This window comes from Orcinus orca, chromosome 12 (genome assembly GCF_937001465.1).
Source record: "Orcinus orca chromosome 12, mOrcOrc1.1, whole genome shotgun sequence".
In the NCBI taxonomy this organism is placed as follows: domain Eukaryota; kingdom Metazoa; phylum Chordata; class Mammalia; order Artiodactyla; family Delphinidae; genus Orcinus; species Orcinus orca.
The window spans coordinates 16,267,948-16,283,525 of NC_064570.1; the positions used below are offsets into that span (position 1 = coordinate 16,267,948).

Genomic DNA, 15,578 nt, shown 5'->3' on the forward strand with positions numbered 1-15,578 from the left:
TCATTTGCTCACAATGAGGAGGGTCCATTCTGCTCACAGTGACGCATGAGTGAGAGAGGGACCTGATCTCCAGTTATGGGAGAGAATGAACACTGATGAGGCATCCAGACCGTGGCATGTGCGCTTCACAATGACCAGAGACTGTCGTCAATACTCTCCATCGTCGCAGAAAGTCTGCACGACTGGACTGAAGGTTGGTGCAGTGGGTCTCCCTGGAAAGAGGGGGACATCTCCAGAAGAGCAAGGAACATGGACTGGGGGACATAAGACAGGAATGCCACAGCTCCAGGTCCTTTCCTTGGCTATGAACCTCGGGATGCCAGTTAGACCTTGCAGCCAAACTACCCAGGTTTATGCCCCTGTCTCTGTGCCTTTCCCTCTGCTCTCCTGCGGAACATTCCAGACCTACCTCTCTGGGCTGGAGGTTGAAGAGGGAGCACAGGCACCAGAACTCAGCCACAGAGACAAGTGTCACGACTATTAAATGGGTTAATATCTATAAAGTGCTCACATGCTGCCTGGCTCATAGTAAGTGCAAAATTGATGTTTGTTAAGTAAGTGACCCAGTTGCTTCTCTCTATCAGGAAATTTCCTTCCTGGGAATAATGGGCTTTACTTATATTTTAGCAAGGAAGGTGACATTTCTGTACAATTGATACCCACCCAAGCTCTTAGGGGAACGCACAGACTGTCTCAGAGCAAGGAGGAGCAACGGGCACAATTCATTCATTGGGCTGAAGAATGAATCTGCTACAGCATATTAGGAAGATGGGTGAGAAACGTATTCAGATCACGGAAATAGAATCGGGTAAGAAGAGGCCTTGGGAGTCTTTACCAGGATGCTACTGAGCCTTTAAAAAGCTGTGCCATGGAGTTAACACCCAGGGAAGTGGCACACCCTCCTAGAGAGGATGCGTGCGGGTGACAGACTGAATTGAAGGCCTTTCACCGACCTACATAAAAAATAAGATTTGATTTTTACAATGCTTATCTGCTGGTATCTGGAGATATTTTTCAGGAAAAAAATATTAAAAATATAAATAAAAATCAGATCAAAATAATGGAAACAAAAAATCAGACAAATGAGAATTAAAATTCGATGATGAAACTATTTGATATACTAATGGAATAAAACTTGTTTCAATACTCTATTAAAAATCAACAAGTTTTTTATAGTTAAGGTTTGAGTTATTCAAATTGGAATGGTTCAGGGCTATATCAAACAGAGAACAGTATAGCAAATTTTTTTTCATGCTCTAACTAGCCTTCAGGTGTGGGAGTTGGAGGAATAGTACATCTGTGGTCACCCAGGCAGGCACTCCCAGGTATCTGTCCTGGAAATGCTCAGTAAGTAACTGTGCTTTACCTAGTGTTCCCAAAACTTTGCCAGGAGGGGGTTTCAGAGAGAAGGGAAGGATGGGAGGACAGCCAGGCATCACCTCTGATGAGTAGCATTCTACAGTGGGTACTACGGGGCATCAGGAAGGTAGCAGCCATGGTCCCTGTCTTCAAGAAGTCTCTGTAGAGTTAATGCCAAAAGGATAACTCCTCTATTTCATACAAATGACCGAGGATGAGCAAGCCCTGCCTGAAGGGGCCATAGTGACAGTCTCTTCTTGTTTCACCACTGTTCACTTGTGCCCCTTCCCACAATCCTCTTTTTTTCTGATCATGAAAGTGGAAGAGGCCACCAAGCATAGTGGGTTTGGAGCCAGACAGGCTCTGCCTCTCACCAGCTATGAGACCTCAGATAGAGTCCTTAGATTGTCTGGGTGTGTTTTCTCCTCAGTAGAATTTGGATAATAATATCTAATTTGCTGCACCACTGTGATGATTAAGAAGATACATGGAGGGTACAGAGCACAGTGTCGGGACATACCACACTGTGGCATCTGCGATGCATGTGTGTTATAAAAAAGGTAGATAAAACAGAAAAGTCTAAAGGAACAAATGAAAACTACTCAGGGCCCACAAGCACAATTAACAACTGCTATTCTTTTGTTTTTTTCCCTTTTAGATTGTTCTTCTAAGCATATTGTGTGTACACTATAAACATATTGTACAATGTAATAGTGTGTCTGATTTTTCATTAGTGGTTCAGAATGAACAATTCTTCAAAATGAAATTCCAATGGCTTCTTCATATTTCATTGCATGATTGTAAAGTCACTTATTTAACTTTCTCCATATGTTAGATATTTCTTTTCCCCCCAGTTCCTGTGTCCCACAAAGACAGGCAACCTGGTGTATTGGGTAGCGCTCACCTTTGCTTAAATCCAGGTCTTGCTACCTGCTGGCTGCTTCGAACATGGACAGAGCTTATTATCACTGAGTCTCCAGATATTCATCTGGAAATGGGATGAAGATTTCTACTTGTATTAGTTTCCCAGGACTGTCGTAAAATTACCATAAACTGGGTAGCTTAAATAACAGAAATGTATCCGTTCACTGTTCCGGAGGTTAGAAGTCCAAAGTCAAGGTGTCAGCAGGGCCACGCTCCCTCTGAAGCCTCGAGGGAAGAATTTTTCCTGGCTCTTTCTAGTTTCTGACTGTCCGTGCTGACAACCTTTGACATTCCTTGGCTGGTGGCAACATAATTGCAATCTCTGCCTCGGACTTCAAACGGCCTTCTTTCCTGTGTCTCTGAATTTCTCTCTGTATAAGGACACCAGTCATTGGATTTAGGGCCCACCCTAATCCAATGTGACCTCATCTTAACGTGATTATATCTGCAAAGACCCTGTTTCCAAATAAGGTCACGCCCACAGATACATGGGGTTAGGACTTCCGCGTATTCTGGGGGGACACAATTCAACCTACAGCACTACCTAACCAAGTTGTGAGGAAGAAGTGAGTCAACGTAAATCTAAGGTGCTCTGTTAACTGTAAAAGTGCTATCTTAGTGTGAATCATGACTTTTAAAGGTTTTAGGTCAAGGCACCAGTTTTAGGAAGGCAGAGCTTCAAAGTATCACATCTCCTTGAGTTTGGGTGTTCGGCCACTTCTACGGAACAGCAGTCTGAGATGTGAAGCCAAGAAGGCAAAATCATATGGAAGAATCATGGCGCCTCAGAAGCCCCAAATGCCTTAGGACTGGTCTTGTCAATTGGATGACCTCCTACTTGCTGACCTGGGCAGCCCAAGCCGGTGGGAGAATCTACAACACTGCTTCGCAAAAGATCTCTGAATTTTTCCCACCGTAATCCATCTCAGATTGATACTTTTGTAAACTACAATAAAAATGAGTTATTAAGAAAAGAATCAGAGCCATACCAAATTACCATCAAAGTTTCTACAGGCTTACTCTCAATTTCTACCTCGTCTCACCATGGGCTGGTAGCAAGCAGCTTACGGGCTGGCAACAGTCCTTGGACCACACTTTGAGAAGTGGTGCTCGTCTGGAGCCAGGGCCAGTGCCGACACAGGGGCCCCACTGGACCGTCCTGCTCCCAGGCCTCCGAGGAGGGGGGCTAAAGGGTTCCCAGCCTTCAGCCCCATTCCGGGGGTCATGCCTGGCTGGGGAAAACAAACACACCTCCCACACCCACCTGAGTCTCAGTGTTTTCTTTGAGTTTGTTTTCCCACTGACTTACTTTCCTTTCAGTCTGGGCTTTAAAAACAGCCTTCTGAGTGAATGCAGGAGATCCCAGCTGTCCCAACACCACGGCTCATATGGAATGCATTTAGAGAGGGGAAAAACCTTGAACGGAGCAGTGATACGACTCTGAACTGGCTTGGACATGGCGTGGCTGGAATTTCGGAGCTGGCTTTTGCTTGCATTCGTCATGAAACATTTGTTATATGAGCTGCTGCTACTGCTACCAAAGCAGCTGCTGCTGAGAAACCCTCTCAATGGCTGCGTTTTCTCCTGGACGTGTGCTGACTGACAGCGCTCATGGACCGAGGCCCCGGCCTCTCCAGGCTTGGGATACCTGTGTCACTATCCCTGCATTAGGTTAGGGCAACGACACAGGACAGCACACAAAACGGTGGTGCCTGTTTCTGCCAAGTTACACGGGCATGGTATCTTTGGATGGTCGGGTACCGCCTCTGATCAGGAGAGAGTGTCTTTTTGATCAGTTCTTATAATTTACATTCTCTCCCATCAAATAAATCTCCAATATGGCCCTGATCTGTCTTCCAGGTAATTTTAAAAAAACAGTAGTTTGGGGCCTCATCATAGCAAACATCATTCAGTAAAAAGACGTGGATAGATCTAGAGACTGTCATGCAGAGTGAAGTAAGTCAGAAAGAGAAAAACAAATATCGCTTATATGTGGAATCTAGAATAACGGTACAGATGAATTTATTTGCAAAGCAGAAATAGAGACACAGATGTAGAGAACAAACTTATGGATACCAAGACGGGGGGATGAAGTAGGAGACTGGGATTGACCTGTATACACTACTATGTATAAAATAGATAACTAACGACGACCTACTGTATAGCACAGGGAACTCTACTCAGTGCTCTGTGGTGACCTAAACAGGAAGGAAATCCAAAAAAGAGGGGTTATATGTATACGTATAGCTGATTCACTTTGCTATAGAGCAGAAACTAATGCAACGTTATAAAGCAACTCTACTCCAATAAAAAGTAAAAAAAAAAAAAAAAACCACAAAGGAGTTTAACTAATAAACTACCATTAAGGGATCTTGTTTTTGTTTGTTTTGCTTCTGAAATTTCATCAGTACTATAATCCCAAGATACGGATGCTGAAGGCAGTGCTACGGTGGCCCGATTCACATCATGGCTACGCAGATATCACATGAAAGAAACATTTATAACAGATCTAGCTAGAAGCTATACACACAAAACTGGTAATAGAATCGTAAAGTTCAGGTAGTTAGCACTGATAAACGCAGTAGGCTGACTACAGGCCTTCAACACCTCTCCTTTGAAACACTTCACTAAAGTGACAGTAAAGGACGATAATTTTATAAAAAGATTGCAAGGACAAAGAACTGGAGAAGGATTTCAATAGAAGACAAACTTCAAACAACTTCTGGAAGATGAAAAGTGGTTGGAGGAGTGCATTGCACGTGGCAGAGCAGAGTATATGCACTGGAGTGTTGGCAGAGGGGAGACATACATGAGGAGGGTCAGCTCACCCAAAGAACCCTTGAGAGAGAGACGAGTGGCACCAGGTAGCCCAGATGGGAAAGCCGGGCATGAGGCAGGTAGTCTGGCTATGCAGCAGTTGGGCCCCAAATTCCCTCTACACCTGCATGCAGCCAGCTATCCTGCAATGCTTCTTCCCCCATTCTCCACTGCCTGTGATCCGGCAATCTTAGGATTAGTCTCCAAAGAATGTGGCAGAGGCTCCAGACTGATTTGCTAACCCAGCGGAGAGAGGAGAGCATGGGCTAAAATGAGAACAATGAAGTGAATTGTGCCTGGACGTGGGCCTTCAGCTCCTGTCCCTCACCAGCAATCAGACGTGTGTCCTGCTCCCCCATTCCCTCCTCACCTCCCGTCCCCCAAGGGGATATTTGGGGGACTCTTCAGTGGGGAAACTGGATCAACTCCAGCGAAAAAAAGACCTAAAGTCACTAACAAATGTTTTCCCAGCAAAACTTCTATCGCTGCCTGATCATCCCAAGTGGGTCCATTAGTTGATAAGCCTCCCCTACTGCACAGCACTTTCAATGAGCTCTTCAGTGTCTCACCCTCAAATATGAGTTCTGACAAAGATTATCAGAGGAAAGACTTCAGACTGAAAAAGAGATGCCCAAATCAACCAAACAGTGAAAAGGATCCTGGAGCAAGTAGAGATAATGTAAGAAATAGATGAAAACACTTTTCAAAAATCTCTGTACTTTTCAGAGATTTAAGGGGGCATTGTACCCAACAAGCAAGAGCAAGATATTATGCAAAAAGACAAAAAAGATTAAAAAAGAGCTCTTGGAAAAGAGAAAATTCAACAGAATGACTGGAATACACATGGAGGAACTCTTCCAGAGAGAAAAAGTTGAACAAATGGAAATTAAGAGAGGAAAAAAATATAAAGCACATAGAGAGGATGAACCTAGGGATTCAAATACCCGACCAACAGCATTCCAGAAATGACTCAGAGAAAATGGTGCTGATAAAATCGTGGAAGAAGTAAAACAAGAAAAATTCCCAGAAATGGAAAACACGAGTTTTAAGCTTAAATGTATCTACCGAATACTCAGTACCCTGAGGCGTTGCAAACTTTCATAAAAGGAATAAACGGAACACTCCAGGAGAGAGAGAGAGAGAATGAAAAAGTCAGAGAAAAAGATGTGGGAAATGAAGTGCAGGTATGAAGAAATCCATACCCAGCCAAACTGGCAATCAGGTGAGATGGTGGAACACTGAGCTTTTCAGACATGCAGGGACTCAAAGAATTTACTACCTCCCACGCACCTTTTATCAGGAAGCAATTTGGGCCTATCTTGGAATAAAATGAGTTATGAAATCAAGAAATAGAATTTGAGGGATTCAGGAGATCAGGGGTACAATACATTCAGTAAAATGGTAAAGGGAAGTTGCAGGACAGCTGCGAAGGGAGCTTCTGAGTAACCAGCCCAGATGGAAGCAGGAAGTTAGAGCTCTGGATGGGAAGGAGGGTAGCGGTCCTGGGATGGGGGAGCAGGTATACTTATCTGATAAAAATATGGAAAAAAATCAAAAGTAAGATTGATACAACAGATCTAATGGCACATATGAAAATCTTGATAGGTATAAATAAATCTAAGCGGATAAAAAACCCAAGGCAATAACCAATTCTAGAAAAACAATAAGTTATGCAAGAAATGAAACAAGATGATGGTGTACTACTTGGATCAGCATCGAACAAACATATGCAGTCACAGTCACGTAAACAGGGACTACGCATGTAAAACACGGATCGAGCTATACTATGAAGATGGTGGAGGAGAGGAAGTAGAGGTAAGGGTGGTGGAATAAGAGAACTAAATAACATCTCAAATAAATACATCAAGACAATAAAAATAAAACAAGCCTGTGCATACTAGTTATAATTAGTGTGATGACTATCAGAAGAACCAGCTAACTGTGCCGAAAGCGTTTGCCTCTGCAGAACCAGACTTTGCAATGGAGAGGGTTGAAATAGGAAATGACTGCTTTTCATTACATGTCTTGTAGTACTATTTGATTTTTAATTATATACATGCACTACTTTAATATATAAAGTATAGTTAAAAAACAGGAAGGTAAAATTCTAGGAAAACGTGCTTTGAAAAGTAGCCCCAGTAGTGTCTGGCTATGACAAGGCAACAGAAGTACTTAGAAGCATACTGTAAAAACTGGAGAGGTGAGACTTTCCAGTCAGAGTATCTGAACCTCCCACTCAACAAGTAAAACTTCCCTACTCTCATCAGTGGGGAATTAGGTTGGATTTCTCTATGGGTTTGTGGACAGTGAAATGAATATGCTTAATATAGCTCACAAGAAACCACTAAAAACAGCAACGTTCTGTACACAGGTATATTTGCAGTTTTTCACTGTGTTCTTTCACAGTCCAACGCCATTTGCAAGACGTGGAAAGCTAGGACATTATATGTTGATAAAAATGTATGAGATATTAAAAAAATACAGCCCAGGAAATGATATTTTTATTTGAACAAGATTTAGTTGAACAAAAATAGAAGTTTCCATTGTAAAATGTTGAGTCATGCGAAATGGGTAAGGATTGTACTTCGCCCCAGCTGGGGGTACATTTTATAAGCAAAGAATGTCAGCAAGGCAAGACCGTGAGTCAAGGGCACAAAGACAGTTCTGAAATTCTCTGTCTGAGGCCCTTTCCACATCACCACATTAGGCCCTGGGGCGGGTACAGACCTTGGAAGTTTGGGCGTGAAAGAGCAGGAAGCTCACAGGGTCTTTTATAAAAAGATCAACTATCACCCTCTGGGGTCGGGTCTCTAATCTTTGCCCCGGCTCTAGGAGCATTTCAGCTTTGCTGAGTTACCAGGAAAGTCCAAAAATTGAAATTTGTGGTGACTAATTCCACACTTAGTAACATTCTTACTCAATGCAAAGCATATTACTGTCAAGTTCAACTAAAAACTGCTCAAAGTAGAAGTGAATAAATTCCCAAGTAGAAGAAATTCACCTATAAACACAGAAGAATGCTGGTACCTCCACCACACACCCAGATATTATTAGCCATCTTTTTGTCTGGGGAAATGAATCATAAGAAAGAAAACTGCATAGCCCATGCTTGGCCACACTGTGGGGAGCATCTGGGGTTCTCCAGAGGATGAGGTTGGGACCTGGAAGAGATCAATTTCCCAGGGTGCATGGATGGGAGGTGGAGACTGGGGGAAACTTCTGGAAAGATGATTCCAAGGGCTCCTAGTGAGGGAGGCCAGGAAGACCAGAGGCAGCATCAAAGGATACAGCGAGCTCACTGGAGTCAGCGAGTGCCTGGTAACAGAAGGGGAGTCCACGCTGGTGGGCAGAGAGGGGAATCTGGGGGTCAGGCAGGGCAGTAGGTGGTATCTGGAGAGGTGTGGTGGGCTCCCCAGTGGAACAGTGCAGGACCGACTGGAGCCAATGGTTACGCCAGGCCTGGAGAGTGTGGCTGGGTCTTGGGTGCAGAAAAACGGAAAGAAAGCAAGGAGGAAAGATCCCAGCTCTAGGGACCTGGGAACCTGGCAGTATCCTGACACACTGTTAGGAAGTGAGGGATCCTTGGGTGGTGGTCAGGCTTGCAGAGGGCAGGGAAAGCGGGGTTGGGGGAGTGACACATGGCCCTCTGGCAGCTGTGGCTTGGCCACTGGTTCTGGGATTGGTATGAGTGACTCAGTTCCAGGTTGTACCACATAGAGATCTAAGGCTGCAGATACTTTTATAAGAGAACTTTTATAAGAGAACAGGCTGTGGACTGGCTTAGCAGTAGGGTGACTGAGCTGCGAAGAATTGGGGGCTCAGCTCAAAGAGCCAAGGTCAGTAGGCAAGGGCCGAGGTGGGCTGGACGCCCCTCATGCCTCCCAAGTATGGGACTTGGAACTTCTGTGTCTTCACACCTCCAGGTCTGCACTCATGTTATTTTTTTCTGCCTAACTTGCCTCCTTCCACGTCCACCTGGTGAAGAGCGATGCACCCTTCAAGGCCTGGCCCAAATATCTCCAGTAGGAAATGCCCATCCAGTTTGCGATGGCATTTATGCCAGATATGGTTTTCTTTATCTTTATATGGCTGTTGCCCAGGACTGGAGTGTATTGCAGACATGGAAACACTTGCTGAAAGTGCTTGTTGAATTTTTCTAGTATTTTCAGATTATACCTGCTATTTAGATATTAGTCTTCAAAGAAGAGAAATATTTTTGGAACGTTATTACTATCAAATCAGACCATGTGTTGAATAGAGATAATCTATAGATTTTATTTTCAAGCATTTACCTTCAACTGCAATATATAAGAGTGCTTAGTACCCACTTAATGCTCTGTATTAGTGATTAAATATGAAGGATGTTTGGAGGGTCATAGATTCATGGAGTTTGTGGTGGTTCTGGGGACAGAAGCTTGAATGTCTGTGGTCACTTAGGACTTGATAACTGTGGGCAAAGCTATTCTACTCTTTGACTCTCAGCTTTCTTATTTAGAAAGTGAGACAAAGACTAATTGTCCTCCTCAGCTTCAGAGGATTCCTGTAAGAATCAAATGAGGTCATCTTATGGAAGTGCTTTATAAACGGTAAATTGCTATGCAAATTATTATTATTTAGGAACTGTTGCTGGTGTTCGCATGCAAGACTATTTACTAAGATACCATTGTTGTGTAATAAGGAGTTTAGCTGTTTGAACATGAATGGGTGTACACACACACACACACACACACACACACACACACGTAATGCAGTACCAACATGACTAGAATCTGAGCCTAGGACATGACTGGTGATAAACAAATCGTTATGGAGAATATTGATGGTACATGAACGAATAACAGATTGGTATCCTAGTTTTTATAAATGATAATTGAGTTTTTTTTTTTTTTTTTTTTGCGGTATGTGGGCCTCTCACTGCTGTGGCCCCTCCCACCGTGGAGCACAGGCCCTGGACGCGCAGGCCCAGCGGCCACAGCTCATGGGCCCGGCCGCTCCACAGCATGTGGGATCCTCCCGGACCGGGGCACGAACCCGTGTCCCCTGCATCGGCAGGCGGACTCTCAACCACTGCGCCACCAGGGAAGCCCGGTAATTGAGGTTTTTAAATAACTTCATTGGTGCCTGTAGATAGTCTGAATTTCTCCCAACCATCAGTTGTATACCCGTGAAGTTCCAGAATGTTTTTCGGTTTTGTTGTAGCACAAAAGTAATAAGAAGATGGAAATAAAAAATGAGAAATAGCATGTTTAATCCAATCGTTGTAGAATGATGGATGATTTTTATAAAACCGGAGTAGACGGTACATATATTTTTTTAACCCACGCAAACTTAATTGTAAACTATCCCCCAATTCCCGACCCCACTGGCTCTCAGATAATGTGCTTTGGACTACTGCAATCAATTGTACTTGGAATCCTTTTGATACGATCCCATTTTCAGGCCCCATATTGGGCATAGTTGTACATCTGTGTTCAAGCATTCTGTAAACGCCTGTCAGCAGATGCAAACTGTTAGGAAACCACAAGCACTTCCTTGAGAAAATGGAGAGACACTGCCACCTGCTGGACAAAGTTTAATTCATTAACTGCGCTCTGAAGTATGCAATTCTGCATATGGAAAATAAAGGTTTTTCAAGAACTGAATCTTAGGGTCATAGTTAAAATAAAAACGCCATCAAATCACTGAACACCCATCCTATATCTACTAAATAACATGATGCATAACAGGCTGAAAGATTCAACATTCAACTCGAGTTAATGGTAACTGGTCCTGGTCACATCTCAACAGTGGATTTCATTTAAGGTTGAAATTTTAACGCCCTGATATTTCTGCTAAGAGTTCAGGCATACAAATAGATGATTTTTAAAAAACCCTCAGTGACTTGCATGGTGTGTGCTTTTCAGTCCTGAGCATGTCACTGTAGTAATATTTCCATTAAACTTATTCCCTGTGATTGTTTCAGGAATAAAGTATTGGCCAGAATATAATTGTTCCTCTCCTTCTAAGTCAGAAATACTATTTCCTAAAGGCACGCGACTTCACAGTCATAGGTCAGCTGTCACTGATGAAATAAGTGAAGGGTGACCAGTTTTTTCTTCTCCCCCCCCCCTTTCCTTCTTTCATGTAGAAGTTACAGAGAGAGCTGAAGCCCTAGTTCCTCCCAGATAATGGCCCTGTCTCTCTCCTGTAATGTGGTTGGCAGGTTAATAGCTAATTATCGAACACTTAATCATATGTTAAGCTCTGGGCTAAGGGCTTTACATGGATTCGATCAGGTTCATCTCTCACAACCACCCTGTGAAGTAGACAGTACTGTTTATGTGCCTTATACAGATGGGGAAGCTACGGGGTACAGGGGTTACATCTTACCTCTGGTTATCCAGTTAAGTGGAGAACGGGCTTTAATGCCCGGGCTGCCTATTCCAGAGCCTGTGCCCTAATAATTACGATATTCTGTCTTCTGGACAGAAATGCATATGGTATGGAGAGAGAAGGGTGGACAGTGTGACCAGAGAGTGTGTTGGGATCCCTGGCTTAGGGAAGAACGGATTCTGAAGGAATGACCCTGCAGCGAGGATTCGTCATGTCCTCTAGGTGGCGATAGTCTCCATAACTAAACCTGGGAATTACGAAGGCAATGGGGACTGCCTGTGGTTTTTGCGGGGCGGGGGGCGGGGGGAAGCACCGTATAATTGTGCTAACCAACAGAAGGTAGAAAGAGGAGCCTTAAAACCTTCTATGTGATACTTTAGTATCATAATAACATAGACCTTAGCGATCAACCACCCAAAGCTACATTTGCTCAGGTCCTCTGGGCAGAACCACGGCAGAAAGAGGACAAGGAGTCTCTTCAAACTCCCAACTCAGTGTTCTTTCCTTAAAAAATAACTTTTCTTGGGCTTCCCTGGTGGCAAATTTTCTTGGGCTTCCCATGTGGCTTCCCTGGTGGTTGAGAGTCCGCCTGCTGATGCAGGGGACACGGGTTCGTGCCCCGGTCCGGGAAGATCCCACATGCCGTGGAGCGGCTGGGCCCGTGAGCCATGGCCACTGAGCCTGCGCGTCCGGAGCCTGTGCTCCGCAACGGGAGAGGCCACAACAGTGAGAGGCCCGCGAACCGCATAAAAAAATAATAATAATGACTTTTCTTTATGAATAATAGGACAATTTTAATTTTCTATGTAAATATCCTCAGATTTGAATACTGCAATGCAAATGAACTCCAAGAGTACACTGCTATACCCTTAATAGGAGTCTAATTATCATTCATGCCTAGGAAAAAGATATTTAAATTTGTACTTTATTTATCATCGTTGTTAATAAAAAATATTTAAGTATAAGCATTTTTTTTTTAAAAAAAAAAGCACCCAATTTATGAATGAACTTAAATCCTCAAAGTTAGCACGGAAGTCATTTTGTTTGGAATTAGACATTTTTCCTTTGTAGTATAGTTGGTGGCCAGATTCTCAAGACAGCCCACAAAAGTCTTGTAAATTCTCTACTGAGGTTCCAGTGTTTACATTTGTAACAGAAACAAGTTGAAAATGAATACTAATGTAATGCTAGTCACGGAAAGTATTTAGAATACAAGGGAAAAGGATTGGAAAGTATTTAAAATACAAGGGAAAAGGATTAGCTTTCAAGTCCTCACATAGTCCTCACGTAGGAGGGTTAAAATATCAGGTCCTATTGTTCCATATCTGGATGCTAAGTGGCACTGCTGAACTGGAACAGCTGGGTTACTCACCAAGTCAGGGGCGGATATGGGAGACGCTGATATAAGGACTTTTCCTATCACAGATATTCACTTATTCTCTGTCTTTAATTAATTTTCTTATTTATTGTGGTCTTTAACACCACGGTGATTTTAGCTCCTAAAGAAACTATGACTAAGAAAGCGTGTCCCTTTTTAAGAGCTAAGGGGGAAAAGCATTCATGAACACGTTAACGCTTGTGGCTCAGAAACTCTTAAGTTGTAGCCCTTTGGTTCACATTTCGGTGGATGACCATAGAGCTGTCTCTCCAATTCTTTGGGCCGGCTCCAAGCTTCTCGTTTTTGAAAGTTAAGTAATGAGCAAATGTAATCGAGATTAATCAATAAAAAATGAGACCACATAAGTTAAAGAAGTGAGGTCACTCTTACCCAGTAAATCTGTTTCGGCCTTGGTTCCCCCAATTCAAACTCATACCCAGGTTGGGCGGAGTTTACTGAGCCCTCACTCCAAGGTACTGGCCTCAACATTAGCAACTGCCCTTGGGCTGGCGGGAAACACCAGAGTGTGTTCTCCTGGTTATCCACCAGGCTACAACTTTCATTCTTATTTCATCTCGAGTACTTACTATCTTCAACTTCTTCTGAGATACACTACCTGGGTCTCCACAGAATGCAAACATTAATATAAAATGACTAAATTTCAAAAAATTTATGAAGACTAAGTTTCTCAAATATTTTTGGTAGGAGACAAGTTTACTCACCAGCATATACCTTCTTACAGGCAATGAATGGGGTGAGGGAGCACAAACAGTTGACCTATTATTTAGCGAAGTTATTAACTTCTCTAAATGGTGGGTTATTGGAACCCACAGTACTGATTGGAAAGAATTAATGACTACCCTTCCAATCTAGAATAAGTGACAACCCATTTGACTAGCGGACGTTATTTTTACCAGCTCCCCGGTTATTGTTATTAGTGTTTTTTCTTCAGCAGTGAGACTGGTCTAAATACTTTTCGTCTTGCTGGAAGGGGATGACTGAAATCCGCACACACCTGCATTTTTAAAATAACAGGATGAGCACCAAAGAAAAATGGCCAGTGGAATGTTTGCCTCTTAATCCAGCTCCATGGTCAGTTTAATCTACAAATATTTAAAGGTCTCAGATTTTAGTGTTTCTTCCCTCTGTCCTCCAGTCTACTCAGTTATAAAATTCTTGTATAAAGGGCAAGAGCAATGATTTTAGTGGACCATTATCTGTGAGCGTAGATTGAAAATGCACAGGTGATGAGGCTCTGGTGTGAACGATGAAGTGACCTGCTGCTTCTCCTCCTTTAACCTCTTTGATACCAGCTCACTGATTTGTGGCCATGAGGAAACAATACAGGGGCTTAGTCTTTGCAGAGGCTAAAATATACCAGAAAGCTGGCCAGGCGAGGATGCTCAGCTCCTGTCCCCTGCTTCAGGGGATGAGGAAACTCTTTGGGACAGAGCAACTGAGGAGCTACTTGGCCTTCAAGGTTACCATAGAGAAATCTCACAGGAGGTGCCTGAGAGACCACAAAACACAGGGGAAGTTACTGCAGAATCACTCAAATGTTCATTTTGTTGTCTACGTGCCGTGTGGCAGCGGAGACCATTACACTGGAGTGATATGCAAAATATTTAACACCAGTTCCACTCAGGAACTAAATTAGAACAGTTGTTGAGTCCTGGGCCAGAGTCCTGAAGACCCCCTTGCGGTGGTGGGGGAGGAGGCAGTGAGGGGGTGTGTGTGTGTGTGGAAGTGCACCCGGAGGGTGGGAGCCCAGGGCGGTGTAGACGTGTCTTGCTGTTTTAACCACTAGTATAGCTGGACTGTGTGAACTGGTCATGTGTTGGCTGGCCTGCGTTCTCCCTGGGGCAGCAGCCTCAGAAGTATTTCATATATTGCTATGCCAATCTTTATAGGTGGAAAGATCACAGCTAAAGACAAAAGAGCTAACAGTCACTCAATCTTCAAAAATATGTTCTACTTTAATTAATGGGCTTCTAGATCACGGGACGAAGGCCTACAATTCCTGAGAAGTCAGGTATTTAAATGAGGAAAACAGTTGGGAAGTGAAGATGATACATCCTGACAACAGTAGGTAAGTGAGCCCTTGGGGCTAAGATTTTTGTTTGTGGTTTATTTGTATGTAAGAAGAACAAAGATTAAAATGTCCTCTTCTAAGTTATCAGACCTACACTTCTGATGTTGACCCTTGGTGTGCTGGGCTGTGACATCCTGTGAATCGTGTCAATCCCAGATCCCAGGATGGATGAAGTGCGTGGTGTGGCCTCACCCATACTCTTCCCAAGTGCTGGGATAAGAGTGTGTTCTTCTTATCTGACAGCTACGTGTCTCCAAGACCCAGTCAGCCTTTTATCTCATACTGTACATCTCACACCCCCACACCCCCACACACTATACAACAAGATAACGCCGAAGGAGGGAAATAACAATGAATAACGTAAACCTTTTCTTCAAAGGAGCCTCATTTAGGGTGAGACTCCTCCTTGCACAAAGACCAGAGTTTACTTTGTCCTACAGAGCTAAAAACTGGTCCCAGGAGAACTCTTTAAATTCTTTGAACTCTTTAAATTGCCCAGAGTTGAAAGAGCAAAGGAAGGCCCTATTTCAAAAAATGACAATTTAGAGTTTGTTATGCTTCTAGCTGTTCCAACCACACTTCTTGCTGCGGAGACACACCTCGAGGTCCATGGTCATGTAAGTACACGCGAGTTTG

The 15,578-nt window shown here is 43.4% G+C and overlaps 1 protein-coding gene and 1 long non-coding RNA gene across 3 annotated transcripts in view; one reads left to right on the top strand and one right to left on the bottom strand.

Moving 5' to 3' along the window:
• Positions 1-15,578, top strand: part of LOC117196481 (uncharacterized) — a 349,791-nt gene that overhangs the window by 63,423 nt on the left and 270,790 nt on the right. The window lies entirely within an intron of this gene.
• The window catches only part of UST (uronyl 2-sulfotransferase), a 300,409-nt gene that overhangs the window by 57,312 nt on the left and 227,519 nt on the right, over positions 1-15,578 (bottom strand). The gene's annotated exons all lie outside the window — the stretch shown is intronic.